Raw genomic sequence first — 19,228 nt, 5'->3', positions numbered from 1 at the left:
TTATGACCTTTGGTGCAAAATTTCCTCTGGAACATTCCAGGAACAATATAACGTCATATCGGCTATATGAGATTTCACACTCCTAGGATTATCCATACTTTGATGAAATCAGCATAAAAACAAACTTGAAGGGGGTGCCATGGGCAAGGTGTTCGAGATAGAGAAAAATGGTTTCAAGACTTTAGGTGGGGAATGACCTCAAGATTATGCATAAAAAATATTGTCATCCTAGCTCTCAAAGTTTGGGCGATCGTCTGATTTTTAGGTCAAAATTTTCTAAGTTCGTGACCTTGTAACCTTGACCTTGGGACTAAAATGAAAAATCGAGCTCTGTGGGGCTATGCAGGTGCCATTGGGCTAACCAAATACTGAAACCCCTGCCAGATTCGACAAACCCCTCAGAGAAGAATTTTTTTACGTCAAAATCGCAATTTTCTAAGTTCGTGACCTTGTGACCTTGACCTTGGGATGAAAATGAAAAAAAAAAATCGAGCTCCGTGGGGCTATGCAGGTGCCATTGGGCTAACCAAATACCGAAACCCCTGTCAGATTCGACAAACCCCCTAGGAGAAGATGCAAATTGAAATCGGCTACCCCCGAAAAACACATATTTTTTGGGCGTGGCTCTGCCCATAATGGGCACACCATGCCCATTTTCAGGAAAACACAACTAGATCATGATATAAACCTCCCACCAAAATTTCATCAGGATCGGATCAAAACCCACGGAGCTATGCTCGGGACAGACAGACAGACAGACAGACAGACAGACAGACAGACAGACAGACAGACAGACAGACAGACAGACAAACAGACACACAACAATAACGAATCTAGTGGTCACTTATATTTTTTGTGAAAATATTTTTTCGTGAACCAATAATCTTTAAATAGTAACGTGAGCTTTTCGAAACTTGAAAGCAAATGTCCGAATATATTTAAAAGTTCATGATAGACGCTCTCAAAAGGCACCCTCAATGTGAGGATGTGTACAAGTGTTTAGTGTTTAAGGAGATCCGGATCCTGTATATAAGAGAGCTGAGTCCTAAAGGTTTTGGAAGAAGAAGAAGTAGAAGAAGAAGTAGAAGTAGAAGAAGAAGAAGTAGTAGTAGAAGTAGTAGTAGAAGTAGAAGTAGAAGTAGAAGTAGAAGTAGAAGTAGAAGTAGAAGTAGAAGTAGAAGTAGAAGTAGAAGTAGAAGTAGAAGTAGAAGTAGAAGTAGAAGTAGAAGTAGAAGTAGAAGTAGAAGTAGAAGTAGAAGTAGAAGTAGAAGAAGAAGAAGAAGAAGAAGAAGAAGAAGTAGTAGTAGTAGTAGTAGTAGTAGTAGTAGTAGAAGTAGAAGTAGAAGTAGAAGTAGAAGTAGAAGTAGAAGTAGAAGTAAAAGTAGAAGTAGAAGTAGAAGTAGAAGTAGAAGTAGAAGTAGAAGTAGAAGAAGAAGAAGAAGAACAACAACAACAACAACAACAACAACAACCAACACCGCGGAGCTCTCTTAGAGCCAGCGTTCGCTACGTGAGACGCGGCTAAAAATCATGTCAAAAACTTTGCTGAATCGGTCAATTATATGTTCTGATGTATATACCTGAAAAAACGGTCAAATATCTCTAAAAAAAATTGGCACCAAAGATTTTCTTGTTCAGTGGGACATTCTGAGTCAGAAAAACTTTGGTGCCACAAATTAACATAATTTGCCAACATGCAAACATATGCCACTGCACTATGAATAGCATGTAGAGCAAAGTGTGGCCAGAGTGTGTCCATGATTTCAGAATGCAAATGTTCCCGCAAGTCGAACCCGAACTGTCGACTTGGCAAAGGAATCTGGTTTCAACGAAGTGAACTAAGATGACGTGGTGAACCTGCTCGAGTCTCATGGCGAAGACTTAAACAATGAGGATCCAATGTATTAAGAACAGCAGCAGGCTATTGCACAAGAATAGGAAGAAGAAGAAGGTGGCTGAAACTCCTTTCAAGCTGCTCATCCTCAACAACCACAGCTAAATTCTTGACACGGAGTAGGGCATCAAATTTGTAACCGAGCAATATCCTAATCTAGAAAGGAGCACCAATTTTAGTAGTGCTGTCAATGATGCCCCTCGTTGTTACAAAGAGCGATATGCAGCCAAGGAGAAATCCGTTCAGCCCACCCTCCATCTATAATATAAAAGGAGCTCCGTCTAAGCATGCCTGCATCCGTCCAGCAACAATTGTTCGAGATGGGATACCACTAATCAAGCTCAATCTGCAATCAGTTTGATATAGTCGAGTAAGGTGAGGATAGATGGGCCAGTTTCAATTTACATTCAAACAAAACTCTTCCTCCTTCATCATCTTCTTCTTCTGCACTTATATTAATGGTGAGTCTCATTCAATCCCGTTTCTTATATCCATTAGATTCACAAAACGCTTGCTATGTTCAATAAAATTTTTTTCAACATTTCCATTTTATTCATATAACAGTAATATAATCGCCCGATAAAACAGTATTTCTGATTATAAACACACCGCCTTTCGCTCGACTTGCAAGACTAAGCCAAGCAATTCCTTCCACCAGCCGCACCATTCCACCAACAAAGACACCCCAAACCCAGAAAGACAGTGATGAAGTGATATGTTTTTGGTACAGTACTGTATTTACTTGCAGACAAGATGTTGTATTTTATACAGTGCAGTACGAGCAGGGCCACCTGGTGTTGCCCGGTGCTGTTCTAATCCTGTTGGCATTTTGAAGAAATTATTTCTTTTTTTCCCCCATTTTCTTTTTGTGGTGCCCGAAACACTTCCACACACCCACAAAGGAATGGGGTCAAGGATCATTTAATATTACCTTTCACGGAGCGACAAAGGCTGAGACACCACAGAGCAATTAAAAAAGTTCAGCCATAATCCATGGGTATAACTGCAGAATTTTGAAAAAAGGAAAGTAACGAACAAAACGACTCCTTATGAAGGTGGGGGGGGGGGGTCATGAACCCCTGGAAAATTTTGAAAAAGTGATGTTAAAATATGCATTTTGAGGGCGATTCTGTTCAAATTGTAACAAAACTAAACAAAAACCTCTGTAAATGAAAGTGATATTTGGGGAATCATTTATTTGTATTTCACCTGAACATCCATTGCTGGGAAGATTATTTTCATTTCGTTGGTACAGCATTTTGTTATCATAAAATAAATGAATACTGAATACCACATACCTTTGCAGGACTTTAAATACAAGTGTTTAGTAAAGGGGGGGAGGAGTTTACCGGAAACATCCTTGCTTGTGGTGCAGAACCAAAGCATTCACTACTACTTTAAACTCACTCATCATGAAATGGAGAGGTTTACCAAAATTTCCCTCGCTCGAGTGTAAACCAGAGCATTCACCACTCTCCTTTTGGTTTTTGCACATTTCATTACTTGGCGAAAAAACACTTTTTTCCCCAAGTATGTTGGTCTGTAGCGTTTGTCCGTCTGTTTGTTACATGATTTTTGGCCACAGTTTTACAAGAAATCATTTTGAATTTTTTTTGTGTGTGTTTGTGTAGGTGACCGGCCAAGGATGGCAATGCTAAATTTTGGTGAAGATTCGAATCCAGATCCGGATCTGAAATTTTTTAAAGTGATTCTTCACCATTGAGAGATGGGGCCAAAAACGATACTTAGCACAATATCTCAAAAGGTTATGGATGGATTCACACGAAACTTGGTGGACAGGTTGGGATCCGACCTATCATTAGGAAGAATCGATTCAATCTTGGTGAAGATCAGAATCTGGATTCTGATGCAAGAATTATTTAATTTTTAACTGATTCTTTACTATTGAAGGATGGGGCTAAAAACGATATTGCATGATATCTCAAAAAGTTGAGGACGGATTGGGATGAAACTTAGTGGACAGGTTGGATGTTCGATAAGGACGAATTAATTCGATTTTGATGAAGATCTGAATCCAGATCTGGATTTGAGAATTTATCAAGGGATTCTTCACCATTGAGAGATGGGTCAAAACCTATATATAGCACAATATATCTCAAAAGGTTGTGGATGAATTGTGACAAAACGAGGTGGAAGAGTTGGTTAGGTGACAAGAACAAGCCGATTCGATTTTGGTGAAGGTCCGGAGTCAGATCCGACCTTTCAGTGGTATACAAAATGTAAACTATTCAGCCTGACGGAGGTATGTTCTCGACGGAGTGCAGTTCCGTTTGGCCAAGTCACTCTATGAGTGATTTTTCATTTATTTATTTCTCTGCCCGTTTTCATTTCCGTCTATCTTTTGTCCCAGGATTCTCTGTTGTTGTGCCTTCTTATGATAAACTGTTATTGGTGTGAGACCAACCATTGCAGATTTATCATGTGAGAAACCATTTTTGCGCGGCTTAAATGGCAAACCCTACCGGTCGAGCTTTAATTTCTCTTTCTTGCAAACAAACATCACACACTTTTCTAACTCACTCATTTTCACTCCTCACTTTACATTCTTTCTATTATTTCTCTTTATTTAAGGCCTGGCCTCAATTAGGACTATTTAGTCCGTGACTGGAGCCTTCAACATTAAAAAAAAATTTAAAAATCCACAGGGGAGGTTAAAATTGGTAATGTTCTCCACAAATGGATCAACGGAATTGACAATTCTAACCACCCCCTCTAGTGGGGGGGGGGGGGCGTGCATGGGTAATTATTTCTTTTCATTTCAAATTGATGCAAAAGTTTTGTTTTTGGTACCAATTTGACGGTAAGGTTTAGTTCGAGTGTCAAGCTGTCACATCAAAAATGGGTATTTGGGGCTGGGGGTCATAACCCGAACCCCCTCCGCGGCCTATGCGAAATATAATAATTGCTTTAACTTTTGATTCAATGAGTCGATCTGAACATATGGGGTACTTATGGACTCAGAATCAAGAGAAGCAACTTGTATTTCAAGCAGATTGCCCATAGATGCAGTCATTTTGCCAATGTTGACGCATATCCACAAAAATAAAGCAAGATTATGAAGGTAAAATCTGTTTTAATAACATGACAATTCTGCTTCGACTCAATGGTAAAGTGAAATTTGGAAACATCTTATGACTGTTCTACAATGTGGTTGTGGGTACACATAACTGTTCTGACAATTGCTTGAATAACTCCCTGAACAAAGTAATATGAAAGTTGCAAATAAATCAGTTATATACACACCAGTTGGCCAACTACTTCTCACATTGACACTTGCAAAGAAGTGTGCACTTCAACTTTGCCCTCGGGCACTTGCACCAAGAGCAGGCACTTGTACAAGTGCACTTCACTTCCAGATGAAATACATCCTTGGCGAAGGGCAGCGAGATCCAAATGGGAAGTAGCTTGCCGTCCTCTTCTCTCCATCCATGGTTAGTGGGGTTATTGACAGCCATCATTGACATGTGCGCTGTTGTCCAGATGCTAGCTTGGAAGACACTTCATTTAATATGTTGACCCAAAGCATCACTTGTTGGGGGAATTCTCTCCACGTCCCTAGTCTTCTGTGAGAACAACCTCATTCGGAGGAGGTCAACGTCGTTGCCCTCGTTTGGATCATTGGAGTAGAGCCTACAGACAAAGTTCGTTGCTACTTCTTTCAGTCTTGGCGATGTATGGAATGGAGTGTCGACAATAGTTGCGAATTCATCCATGAGGGACGGTACGTCCTGCATCACCTTGGAGCAGTATCTCTTACCCTTGAACTTAAAGGAAGACATGCTGTCTGATCCAGTGAATGCGTGAAAGAGGGCCATGGCTTTGCACGTGGTCGTACCCAGGTTTGTGGCGATAGTGTTCAGGGAGATCATTCTTGTTGTCTTTCCGGCTTTGAAGGAGATCCAGATTTCTGCGGCAGGATTCAGAGCCTTGATGTGATGGAAATTGCTCAGAAGGATTAACACAACATCTGTCTCCAGTATGGACCATCCCAAGTGACGATGTTTGGAGGGCATGGAGAAGATGTACTACAACACGAGTGTCAGCTTCCTCATGGTTACATTGATCCATTGGTGGATCATTTCCAGCATGGTGTACTTGATCACCTGCAGTGATGTAGACATCCTTGTCATCTGGGAACTGTTCTTGTGTTATCTTTTTTGACAGGAATGCGAACAGTTCCTTCTTGTTATCAACGTTCGCCAGAAACTTTTGCCAGTTTCCAGGGATTTTGGCAGTGCCACATACACGCTGCCGGGTGCCTGTTCCTCGTTTTTCCCTTGTACCTCCTTTGATTGTGAGTGCACGATAGTCGTCCCACACAATGTCTACTCGTGTCGATCGTTTTCTGTCGTGGCGAACTCTTGGGCAGAATACCTTATCGAAATATGAATCAAAGGTCTTGCCTTGGACATTTGTACCAGGAAGGGAGTGCATCAGAACTCCACCGTCAATAACAACAAAGTCATAAACATCTGGTGCAGTTATCTCCTCATCAGCAGAAATAATACTGCTTTTACTGGTTTCCATGATGTATACAATCAAATCTGACTTGGTACAAGAGTTGAGGGACCCTTCTGACGATAATGCAGGTGGGTATGGTGAAGATTCATGACGAAAAAACTCCTCCAAATCACCCCCGCGGCTGTCCAGTGCTACAAAAGCTTGTCCATAGAGCTCCGCATGACGTTTGAAGTGCTGCATTCGAAGTTTAGCTGCAGTCGTCTTCTGTGTTTTCTTCTCATGAAACAACAGTAACTTGTTTTGTTTGATATGTGCTGTCAGAAGTGTGTCATTTGAGTCCAGCACATTCTTCCTAAAGTTGTCGTACTGCTCTTGTCCCATAGACTCGAAATTACGGACAGATACAGATGCAGTCACAGACTCACATACCTTGTTGTCAAATGTAACCAGGCCTTCGCTGTGCTCCTCAAAAGGACTCCCCTTGCTCAGCAACACCTCTATCAGATCTTTGACATGGCGTTGAAATCGGTGCTGAGAAGCATATCCTTCCTGATGATGAGGGAGTTGATCATCATCATCATTGTCTTTTACACCAGTAAAGTCCTCAACGACACGGCTGATTTCTGGACCTGTCACGGTCCAGCGTTCCAGCATCTCGGGGTTCTCTGTGAGACCAATAATGCCACCTACTCCTTTTACCCTTTTGTTCGCTTGCTCAGGATGAGAAACGCCGATTGCTTCGAGTTATTGTCCAGTGTCGCATTTCAAACTCAACCTGAATGCTATCTGGGAGATCTTCCAAGTCTCGGATAAGGATTGGAACCCATCTGGCATAATTCTGGTGATCGAGAGCAAAGAACAGAGGGACAAGCTTCAGCAGAGTAGTGATCATGAGTTCGAACTTCCGTTCCCGATGTGCTCGGATGAACATGAGAATGATCTGTTGGTACTTGTGTACGAGTAGCCAGAATTGGAACGTTGGACTCTCTTGAGAAGTTAGTACGACCCATTCCTCAAGGGCCATCTCTGTTCCCCTGTCCTTGTTGGCTCGTTTCAGAAGGGTGTCGAGTACCACAACAGTTACTTGATGAGCATATCTTGTTCTCATCGCATTGGACGCTTTCAGAAAAGATGTGGCTGCTGCTTCTGTCTTCACTAGCCCAGCTTCTTTGAGGGCTTCAGGCCATCCAGACCCACGCAGGTCTCCCATGGTGCTCCACAAAGCCAATGTGGAGTCCACCGAGCATGACCACAAACTTGTCTTCCCCAAAGATGTCCAGGAAGGTCCACTGCATTTTTTTTGCAAGATCATAGAGTGGTTTGTCCACAACTAATATAGGTATTTGGTGTGGGTTGAGGTGTTCAGTTGTTTTTTTTCACCGGCTCCATTCCATGTCGAATCATTTCTGGAGTGGCTGTTTTCTCATGGAATAGTGGCAGGAGGGCTTCAATGCCTTCTTCGGGTTGCCCAACAGCATCTGATCGAGCAGCATGGAATGAAGACCACATTGTTGGTGTGTCCTTTTCTGCATCAGAATCCTCATATAGGATGTCAACATGTCATGTACTGCAGTCATCCATGCCTGTTCATGCTGTTTCTCCTCGTCGAATGTACTCGTTGCGACTGGATGCACATCCTTTTAGCGGAGGTTGGGTGATAAGATTCCTACCCACAGGTGGTACAAACGTTTATGAACGAGGCAGGATGGGTCCACTGCTGCCTGTTGCTGTTTCGTAAGAGGTGATTAGTAGACATGCTTGATCTAACCCAGGCTCCTGTGATAAAGGGAACTGAAAAATTGAAATCCCAGTTCCATGGAAGGAAGAGCTGGCAGTGCGTGGTGTAGGATTGTGATCCAAGTTATCCAGGGCTCCAACTGTGAAAATGTGCTGACGCAAGTTTGTAGGACAGACTATATCACCGCTATTCCTCGTTTGATCTGCAACAACCTGTGCAAAGCTAACTTCAGTGGTGAGAACTTTCTTATATGACACGCTCAGAGCATATTTGTGTAGTAGTTCTACAAGCTTCTTATTTCTCGTTTGGGAATGCAATTTGAGGGCCAGGAATACTGCAAGGGGAGGCTCGCAACTCAAGTTCGCAGAAAGAGAAGTCATATTGAGCATAGTAACTTGACTCACAGAGAGGATCTTCCTGGAATTCTCTTGTTCGGGTGATGATTTGGGTCCTTCGAGGAGTTGGCGGAAGAAATACTTCATACGCTGTGGAACAGATGATTGTTCGCAACCATTGGGAAATGAACCTTCAAACTTGAATGGTGTGTCATGATCCAAAACAGATTTACGGAGAATCGATGCTGCCATTAGTAGTGTACGTGCTTCCTCATCTGGTGTTTGAGTTGCATCTGAAATGATCTTTCTTGCCGTTTTCGAACAAACAAGGACAACTCGATTTCGTACACCCTTCTCTTCCGTCAAATTCGGGAAGTGTTCAAGAACTGTTTCTTTTAGGCGTGTCCGGGTCACAGCTTTCTGGATTCCATGTAGTTCCAATCTTTCTGTCATCATATCTGTCAGATCTTGCAACGCAAAGAATCTGCGACCTCCAGAGACTTCTTCCTTTATGAATTGGAGCAATTCATTTTCTGTTGTGGCTTCAAGGTTTTCACTAACAGTGTCTTGTTTACAAAGTGCAACGTAACGGCGGTTGAACTGTGTGTAGCAATTCCTGTGGTACTTTGCTTCGATGGCTACCAGATCACCTTCTGCCATGAGTACCATGACACGGTCTTCTCCCAGTGCAACTGCCATGTTGTGTATCTGTGGGGTGAGTTCGACCTTCTGGAAAGAATGGTCTGTTGCATTTGTTTCATCGCCACAGAAGAGACACAGAGTACGATTTACCGCTGTGCTGGTCCGTAGGGATCTTTTTCTTGCTGGAGGCAGTCCTTCATAATGACGCTTTTTTGCATGGTCAAGTGCAGATGTTCTGTAAAGCTGGCGACAGTATTTATGCCAGGATGCACGATTCTTGTGCATGGACTCTGCATCTGGAATTTCTACGTCTGGGTGTGGAGCAGCACCAATTGCTCTGAATTGACTTACAAGGCTGGCGATTTCTGTGTAGGCTCCCTCTCTACGACTAGCCACGGGATTCAGAAGAGGGCAAACAAGCTCTTCCTCTGTTTGCTTTTGGCATAGCATGCACAAATGCCAACTCGTTGTCCCTGCCATCTCAGAAAAATATTCTGGAAAAAACAGCAAGAAAAATACAATAGATTTTTTTCGGACTGGAGTGGTGTGAGCTGTGCGTTATTACCCCCCCCCCCACTTACCCTCCCCACTTTTTAACTAATTTCAGGGAAAATATGTTTTTTGTTTTTTTTTGTCATTTTTTTCTTATTATAGAGCCAATGCCAAACGTCTGTCAGCATTCAAATATAACATGAGGTTTTTAAAAGTCTAATTTTAAATGCGGTTTTATTGAAAAATGCTCATCCCCTCCCCCCAATACTCCCTCCACCCCCCAAATTATCGCAGTGCTCGACACTCGAACCAAAATCGTTCTATAGACCCTTACCTTCAATTTATGAGTAAAACTGAAACTTTTGCATAAATTTGAAATGACTGAGTGTCCAGGCACCCCACTACTCCAGCAGGAGTCAATAAACACACACCATGCCACGTGTGATGTGGAAATTGAAAGTTACAAGTCGTAATAAACAAATGAGTTTTAAAATATTGATTATTATATTTGTATTTCCAAAACGTTAGTCACTGTGCCTGCCACATTTTTCTCATCCCCACTCCTCCACCCGACGAAACTGATTTGAGGGCCTGATGCATTTATTTAACGTTGTGGTGGTGCAGCACAAGCATGATGGGCCAAACTGCCTCATATGTCAAAGTTCCTTGTTAAGATTTATTGGTCTCGTATCAATGTGGTCAAAAACTTCATCGTGACCAAGACGTTATCAGGTTTTGTATTTGCGTGCAGCAGAATCGGGTCTTTACTTCATGCAATGTAAAGACGACATCACTTTTATCCCCATGAAGTTCACGTAGGCACGACAGCGATGGGAAAAAATCCAACAATGGACGCTATTTCTGTATTTACCGACATCGGCAGATGTCCTCCTGCCTGGCGGAAATTTGATTACGGTAACAAGCTTGCAAGCTTTTGTAACTGGCTGACTTCTACAAAAATACCTCAAAAAAACAAACAAACAAACATACCATGGGAGCAATTCACATAATCGTGGTTATGATGCGCCGGCATTGCATGCCATCTGAATCCAAAGGGTTAAGAAACGAATTAGCATATCGGAATCGCACCTCAATTCCCAATAATCGTGGCATGATTTTCTGATGAACATATGGAAACCTCCGCATGGGTCGTTTAAAAAATACGAATTTCCGTACACACAGGGAAGTTTCACCCTTGCATCTCTGAAAAAATATGGCGACACATACACACAGATGGCTCGATTGTTGTGTAAATTTCAAATATATTGCTGCAGTTCTTGGAACCACATGCATACAACAGATAGTTGTCCCGAGTCAGTTATTCCATTCATATACGTGTAGATAGACCCCTTCCTTTTGTGTAGTGGGAGGACAAGGGAGTGCGTTGCGATGGGCTATTAGTTAGGATTATTAAATAATTTTCCCTTTTATTTTATTCCCAACATACCATGGGAGCAATTCAATGTCCACATATTGGTCCGTTCCTTCTCGCCGGTACGTCCTTGGCAGTGCCGCTCGGCTGCATCCGATCCGGAAAGGAGATCCGATCCAGTAGAGTGATCCGGTTCGGAAAAGGCGTACCGAGGGTGTGGTTACCCGGTGGTTAAACTGCATGGTTAATTAGGTAACCCGTTTGACCCATAGGCGGGAGGACCCTCGGTCACGCGGTTGAGTTATTGGCGTCCACAGTCGGTTAAGTGACCCGCCGCATCACGGAATTATCCGTGAGCGACGGCGTACAATTCCGGGGAGTCTGGTTGGAATCGACGTAGCTTCCCCCACCTCGTGGTCTTCTCACTCCCCCGCAACAGTTTGGTGTCAGGAGTGGGATACGCATCCCCCATAAAGAAATTCACGGGATTCGAACCCGCAACAATTTGGCATCTAGAACGGGATTCGAACCAGGGGTGAGCTTTGCAACCCCCCCCCCTTCCCCTTGAAATTAAGAGCAGGATTCAAATTTTAGGTAAATATCGGTCCGGACCATGGCAGACCAAGACAAGCTGGTTCAGGTGGGTTCTGAAACAATGATAGAAGAATCCTTGACTCAGGATGACAGTTTTGAGGGAGATCTTTCCCTGCAGCCATATCCAGAGGTAACATTGGGGGCAAAAGTGACAATGCTTGGGCACCCCCTTCATCAAATTTCCCTCCCAAAGGACCTAGCGATCCCTATCGGATCCACACCCGATCATAGCAGATCGGCTTCGCCAAAGCCATTTGATATGAACCAGATGGTGGAGACACTAACACAAATGAATGGGAATATGCAAAACTTACAAAGACAAATGAAGGGGGATATGCAAAACTTACAAACACAAATGAAGGCGGGCCAGAAGGAAATGAGGGCGGAGATGGCAGAGGTAAAGGGCGAAATGAAAAACATGGACCGGAAAATGGTGGATGAGATCAGTACTCTACGTGGGGAAATGACCGAGTTGAGGGGGAGTGTGGAAGTTGTTCGGATCGCGATGACGACGGGCAAGGTCGAGGTGATTAGTGAAGCCACGATAGTCAAGAGAGAAACCTGGAAACTCAGACAGGGAGAGACAAAGAGCCGGGAATTGAGCATCATGAAGCAGGAATTAAAAGAGGAGCAGACACAAGTAGAAATGGTAAGGGACATTGAGATTGAGCATGTGGAATGTTTTGAGACCCAGTGCGAGCGTCGGATTAACCTCCCGCAGGAACAAGGGGAGACGATATGCTCCCTCGAGGCAGACCGTGACGAGGTGAGTCCGGTAAGGTTGTACGAGGTAGAGCAGTTGCATGGTGTGAAAGAGCACATGCCCAGCTTTGGGGGAATAGAAGCCCTATTGGATCTCTTGAGCTAACACAAGCCCCCGATGTGATTGTGCTGGAGTGTGTGTCATAGCGTGAGTAGAGTGCAAATGACATGGCATGTGTGAGTGGACATGAGAAAATGGGACACGGACCGACCCAGACGGGAGTCGTGGGTCATGTAACGGATGGGGATGGCGAGCCTAATGAGCCGGATGGAGTTATTTCGGAAACCGCGCCGGCTCCACGGGACGCGGCGTGTGAGATCCTTTCTGTGTTTTGCAAACCGCCCAAGCGCGGACAATTGCATGATGGGAAGCCGGCGTTGAAATGATCCGTGCCCGGTCCAACACCAGAGCGCGGACGACTAAAATGGAGGCAAATTGAGGGGTCGAGCAGATTCGGAAAACACAGATCCCCATGTGAGCACGTGTACAGGGCCCGATGTGCCGCACACCGCGAGAGGTGTTCGTGGGACGTGTGGAGCGAGTCCTGGGGACGACACGGCCGGGCCCGTGTGCGTGGCAGGCCTCGCAGAGCAGTCCGTGTGCGAGTGGTATCAGTGGGGATCTCGCAGCACGAAGGCCATGTGGGTAAGGCACGGTGGCTAACGTGGTGGATGGCCCGAAAGCGAGCGTGTAATGCGATTAATGGGGCGACGTTACGACCTCATGTATCGGCCAAACGAAGGGGACGAATGTACTGTAAACCACCGCCCTGGAGACGCAAGGCTCGTCGAGCCTTGCCACGAGTCGACGATGTCCGGCCAGGAAGTAGCGAACATCCTCGTCGGGGGCAAAGGAGCATTAGTTTGGGGAAGGGTTTAGTGTTAGATAGACTTGCCTCATGGGGACATGAGCAGTCCTCCATGCGGCCAGGGAACACGAGTTAGGGGGAATTTAGTAAGAATTTAGAAATGGATTGGAGACATGGAACGTGTAATGGGGACGTAGATTGGCTACGTAGAGTTAAATGGAACGTGCATTAAAATAAGGGATGACGGGGAGCACGAGTTAGTTAGGGGAACGTAGCTAGTAGAGAGTCAGTGTGATGTGAAAAATAAAAATAAAACCAAGAAAGAAATATGATGAGTGAACGTGGGTCAGCGAGCCCGAGTGTGAATGGAGTGAATGTGGAATGCATGATGCGAACGAATGATTGGGGGGAGGAGTGAATCCCACCCAAGGGAACCCGGGGATAGTATAATAACAGTTAGCGGGTTAGTTAAATTAACCAAAAGGATGTCGTTTGGTTGTTGGTGTTGAACGAAGGCACGAAACCTTTTGTGGGGTGCAGGAGACTATTGACCGGCTGGGAGCGTGGCTGGTGAAATATGTGTACTGATTAGAGGGCACCCCGGGCACCGAAGTAGTCGGCCAGAGTAGGCCATGAGTCCAAGCGGACGAGTTAGTGTAATGGGCACGGGTACCCACGGGAAAGGGACTCGGAGTGCCAAAATGGCACGTGGGCATCGACGGGGAAGATGCCAGGGAGGGCATCCCCCACGTTCATAAGGAGTAGGTAGGCTCGGAGACAGCCTCAGCGACCCAGGGATGCCGAAGATAGAGTTTGGCAGGTGGGTCGACATGCCAGTGGAGCCACGCTGCCCAGCCATGAAATTGTGCAAGAGCACGGGAGAAAATTTGCGGGCAGGCCCAAATTAATAACGAACACCAACACAGGCGAATGGAATCGTGGTTGCTATCACCGATAGTTTAAAGAGACAGGCATGTTGAAAAGCCCCGGGGATAGATTAACGTTTAATAAATGCTGGGATAGATAGGGAAGGGAACATGTACCCCTTCGCACCATCCATCCCTTCGCTGTCCGTTGGCCGCTGGACTCGCCTTGGAAATTTCTGAAATCTGTGGGAGCTATTCTGAGGCTGCATTGGGCCTCGAGCCAGATTCACTTGTCTCTTCCTCATTCCTTTCCAAAGGGATCTTAGGGATTGGGAATAGACAGTTAGGACAGGTTAGCCGAACAAAGACAATAAGGGGGTTAGGGACACGGGTAATTATAAAAATAAAAAAGTCGAAATTTAGTTGTTGGTTTGTTTTGTTGCAAGCTAATGGGGGTGGGTATGGACAAGGACAGGCATAGAAAATAGGTTGGGGGGGGTGACTGTAGGGTAGGACCAAGCCCGTCTTCGGACTGGCCAACGCCACCACACTCCCTCCACAACCTCACGAGACCACACCGAGGCCGGCCAGCTTCATGTGCTGACCTGTTGTACTGCACCTTACCTGGTTTGCATTTGCCATGCCTTTTTCTGCCTTTGCCTCGACTCCATTTGCCATACTTGCCCATGCCTTTATTTGCCTTACCATGTCACTCAACTTCACCATGTGTGCCAGGACCATCTTTGCGAAAGTGTTTGCAAAGACTGCCCTGCAGGCAGCCGCATTACCGGGGACTGCATTTGTGCAGCCTGGACATCTATCTCCTTGTTGTATAAAGGCCAGTTCAAATGGATTGTGAGACGGCATGTGGCCTGCCGTGTTAGGGTGAGTTGCTTCCAGCAGCCAGGAAAACAAAAAAACAAACAACCAAACAAACAAACAAGCAGTCATAGACTGGTACTTAAGAAATCGTCAACTTGACCTCTGACCTTGTCTAATAAAAGCTGTCTCTAGAGAAGGTAGCGACGCAAACCAGAAGTTTATACGATGATTCTGTACCAAACCATCAAAAATCGTAACGTCGACCGAAGCAAAAATCTCCATTTCTCCACGCAATTATTTTATATTATTTTATCAAAGTCACAAAACCATAATATTTGGCCATCCACCAACAATATTTACATAATCCGACGGCTTAGCGAGTCAGGCATGCGACGATAACCTTTATTGGGATAAAAAAATGACTTTTAAACACCATCTTTATCGAAAACACTGTCAGCGTGCACACGCAAAACCTTTACGTGACTCAACGACGCCTCTGCTCGAGCGCGCTGCACCACGTGACGAGCCGTGACGCGGCGAGTGAAATATTTTTTATACAATCTTAAAACGTCTCCAAAACATCCGATTTTTACCAGAATTTCGACAACAGAGTTTTAAGCGTCCTACGCAATCGCAAAAACCGAAGACAAAATTAAAATCGAAGTTAAAACGAACTCGTAACGCGACCAAAGCAAAAATACTCCATTTCTCCACATGAATTTACGGAATTATGTTTGACCTCACTGTGACCTTGACTTTTGACCGATTTTGACCAAAATCTAATCAGCGCTAGCCATCACCCTCCTGAATCACGTGGTGTAATTTGACATTGGTAGCTTCTTCCGTTCTCGAGTTATCATGCCTACAAACAAACACACAAACACACACACACACACACACACACACACAAACAGAGGACAGAAGTCATCAATATACTTACGAAATCTTTTGATTTCGTAAGTAACAACAAACAAAGGACCGTTGAGGGCACTGAAGACGCCTGATCGTTGATTGCCTGCTGCTGCACTCATCCCCTAATGCTGCCTTTTTGGGGTTCTCTCCTTAAGTCATAGGTTCTGGGCCACGGGTAATGTAAATATTAGAAATGTATATCGTTCTGGCCCACTTGTTGTTTGTTTAGTTCTGGAAATGTAGATAAGTTGTCCGTACGAGTCTGTTAGTTTAGTTACGCAACGCACTAGGTTATTCATTTTTGGGGCATGTATTCAAAATGTCGCAGTCAGGGATCCGTAGGTAAAATGTACCAGGGGAACCTACACCTGCATGCCACACGAATGTTCACGACTCGAGTCAAGTCTAGCAAAAGGGAGGGGGGGGTAGTGTTGCGGTTCTTGGAACCGCATGCATACAAAAGATAGTTGTCCCGAGTCAGTTATGCCATTAATATACGTGCAGATGGACCCCTTCCTTTTGTGTAGTGGAAGGACAAGGGAGTGTGTTGCGATGGGCTATTAGTTTGGATTATTAAATCATTTTTCACTTTTATTTTATTCCCAACGGTCCGTTTCTTCTAGCCGGTACGTCCTTGGCAGTGCCGCTCGGCTGCATCCGATCCGGAAGGAGATCCGATCCGGCAGAGTTATCCGGTTTGGACAAGGCGTACCGAGGGCGTGGTTAATTAGGTAACCCGATTCACCCATAGGCGGGAGGACCCTAGGTCACGCGGTTGAGTTATTGGCGTCCACGGTCGCTTAAGCGAACCGCCGCGTCACGGAATTATCCGTGAGCGACGGCCAACAATTCCAGGGAGTCTGGTGGGAATCGACGTTGCTTCCCCCACCTAGTGGTCTTCGAACCTGACCTCGCCGGCCCACAACAATATTATTTGTTTTTTATGTTTTGTTTTTTTATTAATCGATTTATAAGCGTTTATGTATAAAAACCCACCCCAAGCATATCCACCCCCCCCCTTAATACAGGGGTTCTTTTGAGAAAACATTGTTGTGGTTCAGCGAAATCACTGCTCCTCAAGGCAAATGCACACAACATATTGTGGCCCCGGGACAGTTATTTCATGAGTATCCATTTTAGATAGCCCTTCCCTCGTGTCTGGTGGGTTGATGGGCCAAAATGCAGCATTGTGAGGGCTTTTAGTTCGATCTTCAATTCCTTCATTCATTTTATTGCTTTACTTTGCACACACGACCTCTCCTTCATGCATGCAAGCAAGCACAAGTAGATAGTAACAGGATATACCGCCAAAACCCCGTTCAAACCGCACACTATTCCCCAATGGACACTTTGTTTCAACCATCTCCTTACTCTAACCACTTAGCCGCAACCTTCATACAACACCTTTCGAAAATTCCCCACAATAACCTATGCTCAACCTCCTCACCACAACTGCTACAAATGCTTCAACTTCCTCACCATAAAAGCAACAGCGCTTCACCCACCTCAACACAACCATTACAAAACGCCACAACCACAGTCGGCACCCCGGATGCTCACCACTGTCTTTTAATGATGTTGGGGAACAGTGGACATTACCCATCACGACAAATGCTTGAGGTCGGAACAGATTGGCACATGGCTGGGAGTGCAAGTATGTGCTGGGGTCTGTTCAACGTGATCTGAGTATCCTTGGCACTCCGATAAAAAGCGACTCTCATTTGGTGACCAGCGCACGTTCATGGTTGGATAGCGCTCCCAAAAACCCGCACCCCATGTTAATCTCAGAACTCCATCGCATGACCGAGTTTGAGGGTGAATGAGGCCATCTACGGCTTCGGGGCTTCGCGAGGCAGGAATACTTCTTGGGGAGGCATCTGCGCACCAATAGGACCTCTCGGGAACGCCTACAGAGCGTTTTGATCAAATTCTTGGCTTTTCCTTCGCACAGCCTCTATAAAATAGCTGCGACAGGATAAGTTGAGGCAGGCAGTCTACACTCCAGTCACGGTCGGTCCTCCAGCCAGTCAACCTCACTGCCGCGGTCACTCACAAGAGGTCGGAGGGTCTTCCCCCGAGTGCGAAGCGACTACTTCTGAGCGAGGAGGGTCCAGACCTGGACAGCGGTGTGAGGGGAAAGGAGGAGCGCTGAGTACGTGGGACGCCAGACCAATAATATACTCAATAAACACACATACAGACTTTCTCACACGCCACTTTAAGCTGTCTTCTCACATGTTCTGTCTCTCCCATCTACTGTAGATGTATGGAAAACTAAAAGAGCAACTGCAGATACACACCTCTTCACTCTTCTGCATTTCTTTTCACTTTGTTGCACTTGATCTTGTACCATAGATACCTTCAGTTTTCTTCCCTCCTATCCCCCCCCACACCCCCCAAGCAACTGGGTTTGCGCTGTTTTGTAGGCCGCACAGGTGCAAAGACGTCGCCCTCACCTCAAACTTTCTCTTTCTTTGCTCTCCAATTTCCTCAGGTGTGGGTCTGATGGCACCTGTTATATTAGTGTAACGATAAGATTGTAGTTGTATTGGGTTAGCTCTGCACTGTGTCCTCTCCTTATTGATTATTTGCATCTCCTTTGCCACACTTGTGATGAAAGCCTTTAATATTTATCACGTTGTAATAAATTGCTTATGTTAAAAATGTACCCAGCTTGTTCTGTCTTTTCCCCCGTTGGTCCAGCGTAGCCCACACACAGGTTATCCAGGAAGTTCTGCCCCACTAACTTGCTCTTGTTAGACGGTGTGTACTCACAGCTCCGCTCGGCTGCACCTGATCCGGTGAGTAATGAGAGTACGCATCGAGACATAATATCCCTGCGGCCTCAGGACCGGGCATTTCGAGAGGGACCTGAGTGCTTACCCTCGTGGCAAGTCTCGAACCCCGGATCCGCAGCAACGTGTTTCGCACATCACATGGGTTTTCGGGCAAGGAGCCTTTGTGATAAATGAGGACTTGCTGTACAGTATAAATGGATATTTTGTGAGGGTTTTTTGTTTTTGCAATATCAAGCCACAACTGCAAATTTAAAGACAAAAAAAATGTTTAGTTGCGACAGGTGTACGTGGGGAGGAATTGGTGAACCACGAAATTAAAAATAAAATTAAATAATGTAAAACAATTTGCAAGATGTCCTTCCAGCTCCAAATATCAAAAAATACTCGCATACAAAAATATTCACTTGTGCAGTATTATAACATGCAATTTGATCACCCTGAAATATAAAAACATTTAACTTTCACATTTACATATTCCCAACTTAAAAATTGTTCACAATTGAATTTGCATTCAAGCCTAACACACTTCTTCCACTTAATAATTTCATATTCATCCCATTTTTGCCAAAGAAAATTTGTAAATTTTGGAATAAGAAATGAATTTGGTTGCGTTTTGGCCAGGTTATGTCATAAATAAAGTGCAAAAGTACTTGCAACCGCTTACACAGCATTTCACCTTTTCAAATATGATATTTTGAAACAAGTATGGT

General features: G+C 44.8%; 1 protein-coding gene and 1 pseudogene across 4 annotated transcripts in view; both read right to left on the bottom strand.

The window, feature by feature from the left end:
* The window catches only part of LOC147012713 (myb-related protein B-like), a 117,536-nt gene that overhangs the window by 68,542 nt on the left and 29,766 nt on the right, over window positions 1-19,228 (bottom strand). The gene's annotated exons all lie outside the window — the stretch shown is intronic.
* LOC147012714 (uncharacterized) lies at window positions 4,668-9,657 on the bottom strand (annotated as a pseudogene).

Source organism: Eptatretus burgeri, chromosome 14, assembly GCF_056783735.1.
Source record: "Eptatretus burgeri isolate ZD-2024b chromosome 14, Ebu_testis_v1, whole genome shotgun sequence".
Lineage (NCBI taxonomy): Eukaryota > Metazoa > Chordata > Myxini > Myxiniformes > Myxinidae > Eptatretus > Eptatretus burgeri.
Note: the sequence above shows the minus strand (reverse complement) of the source record. Positions and strands in the feature narration are given on the sequence as shown.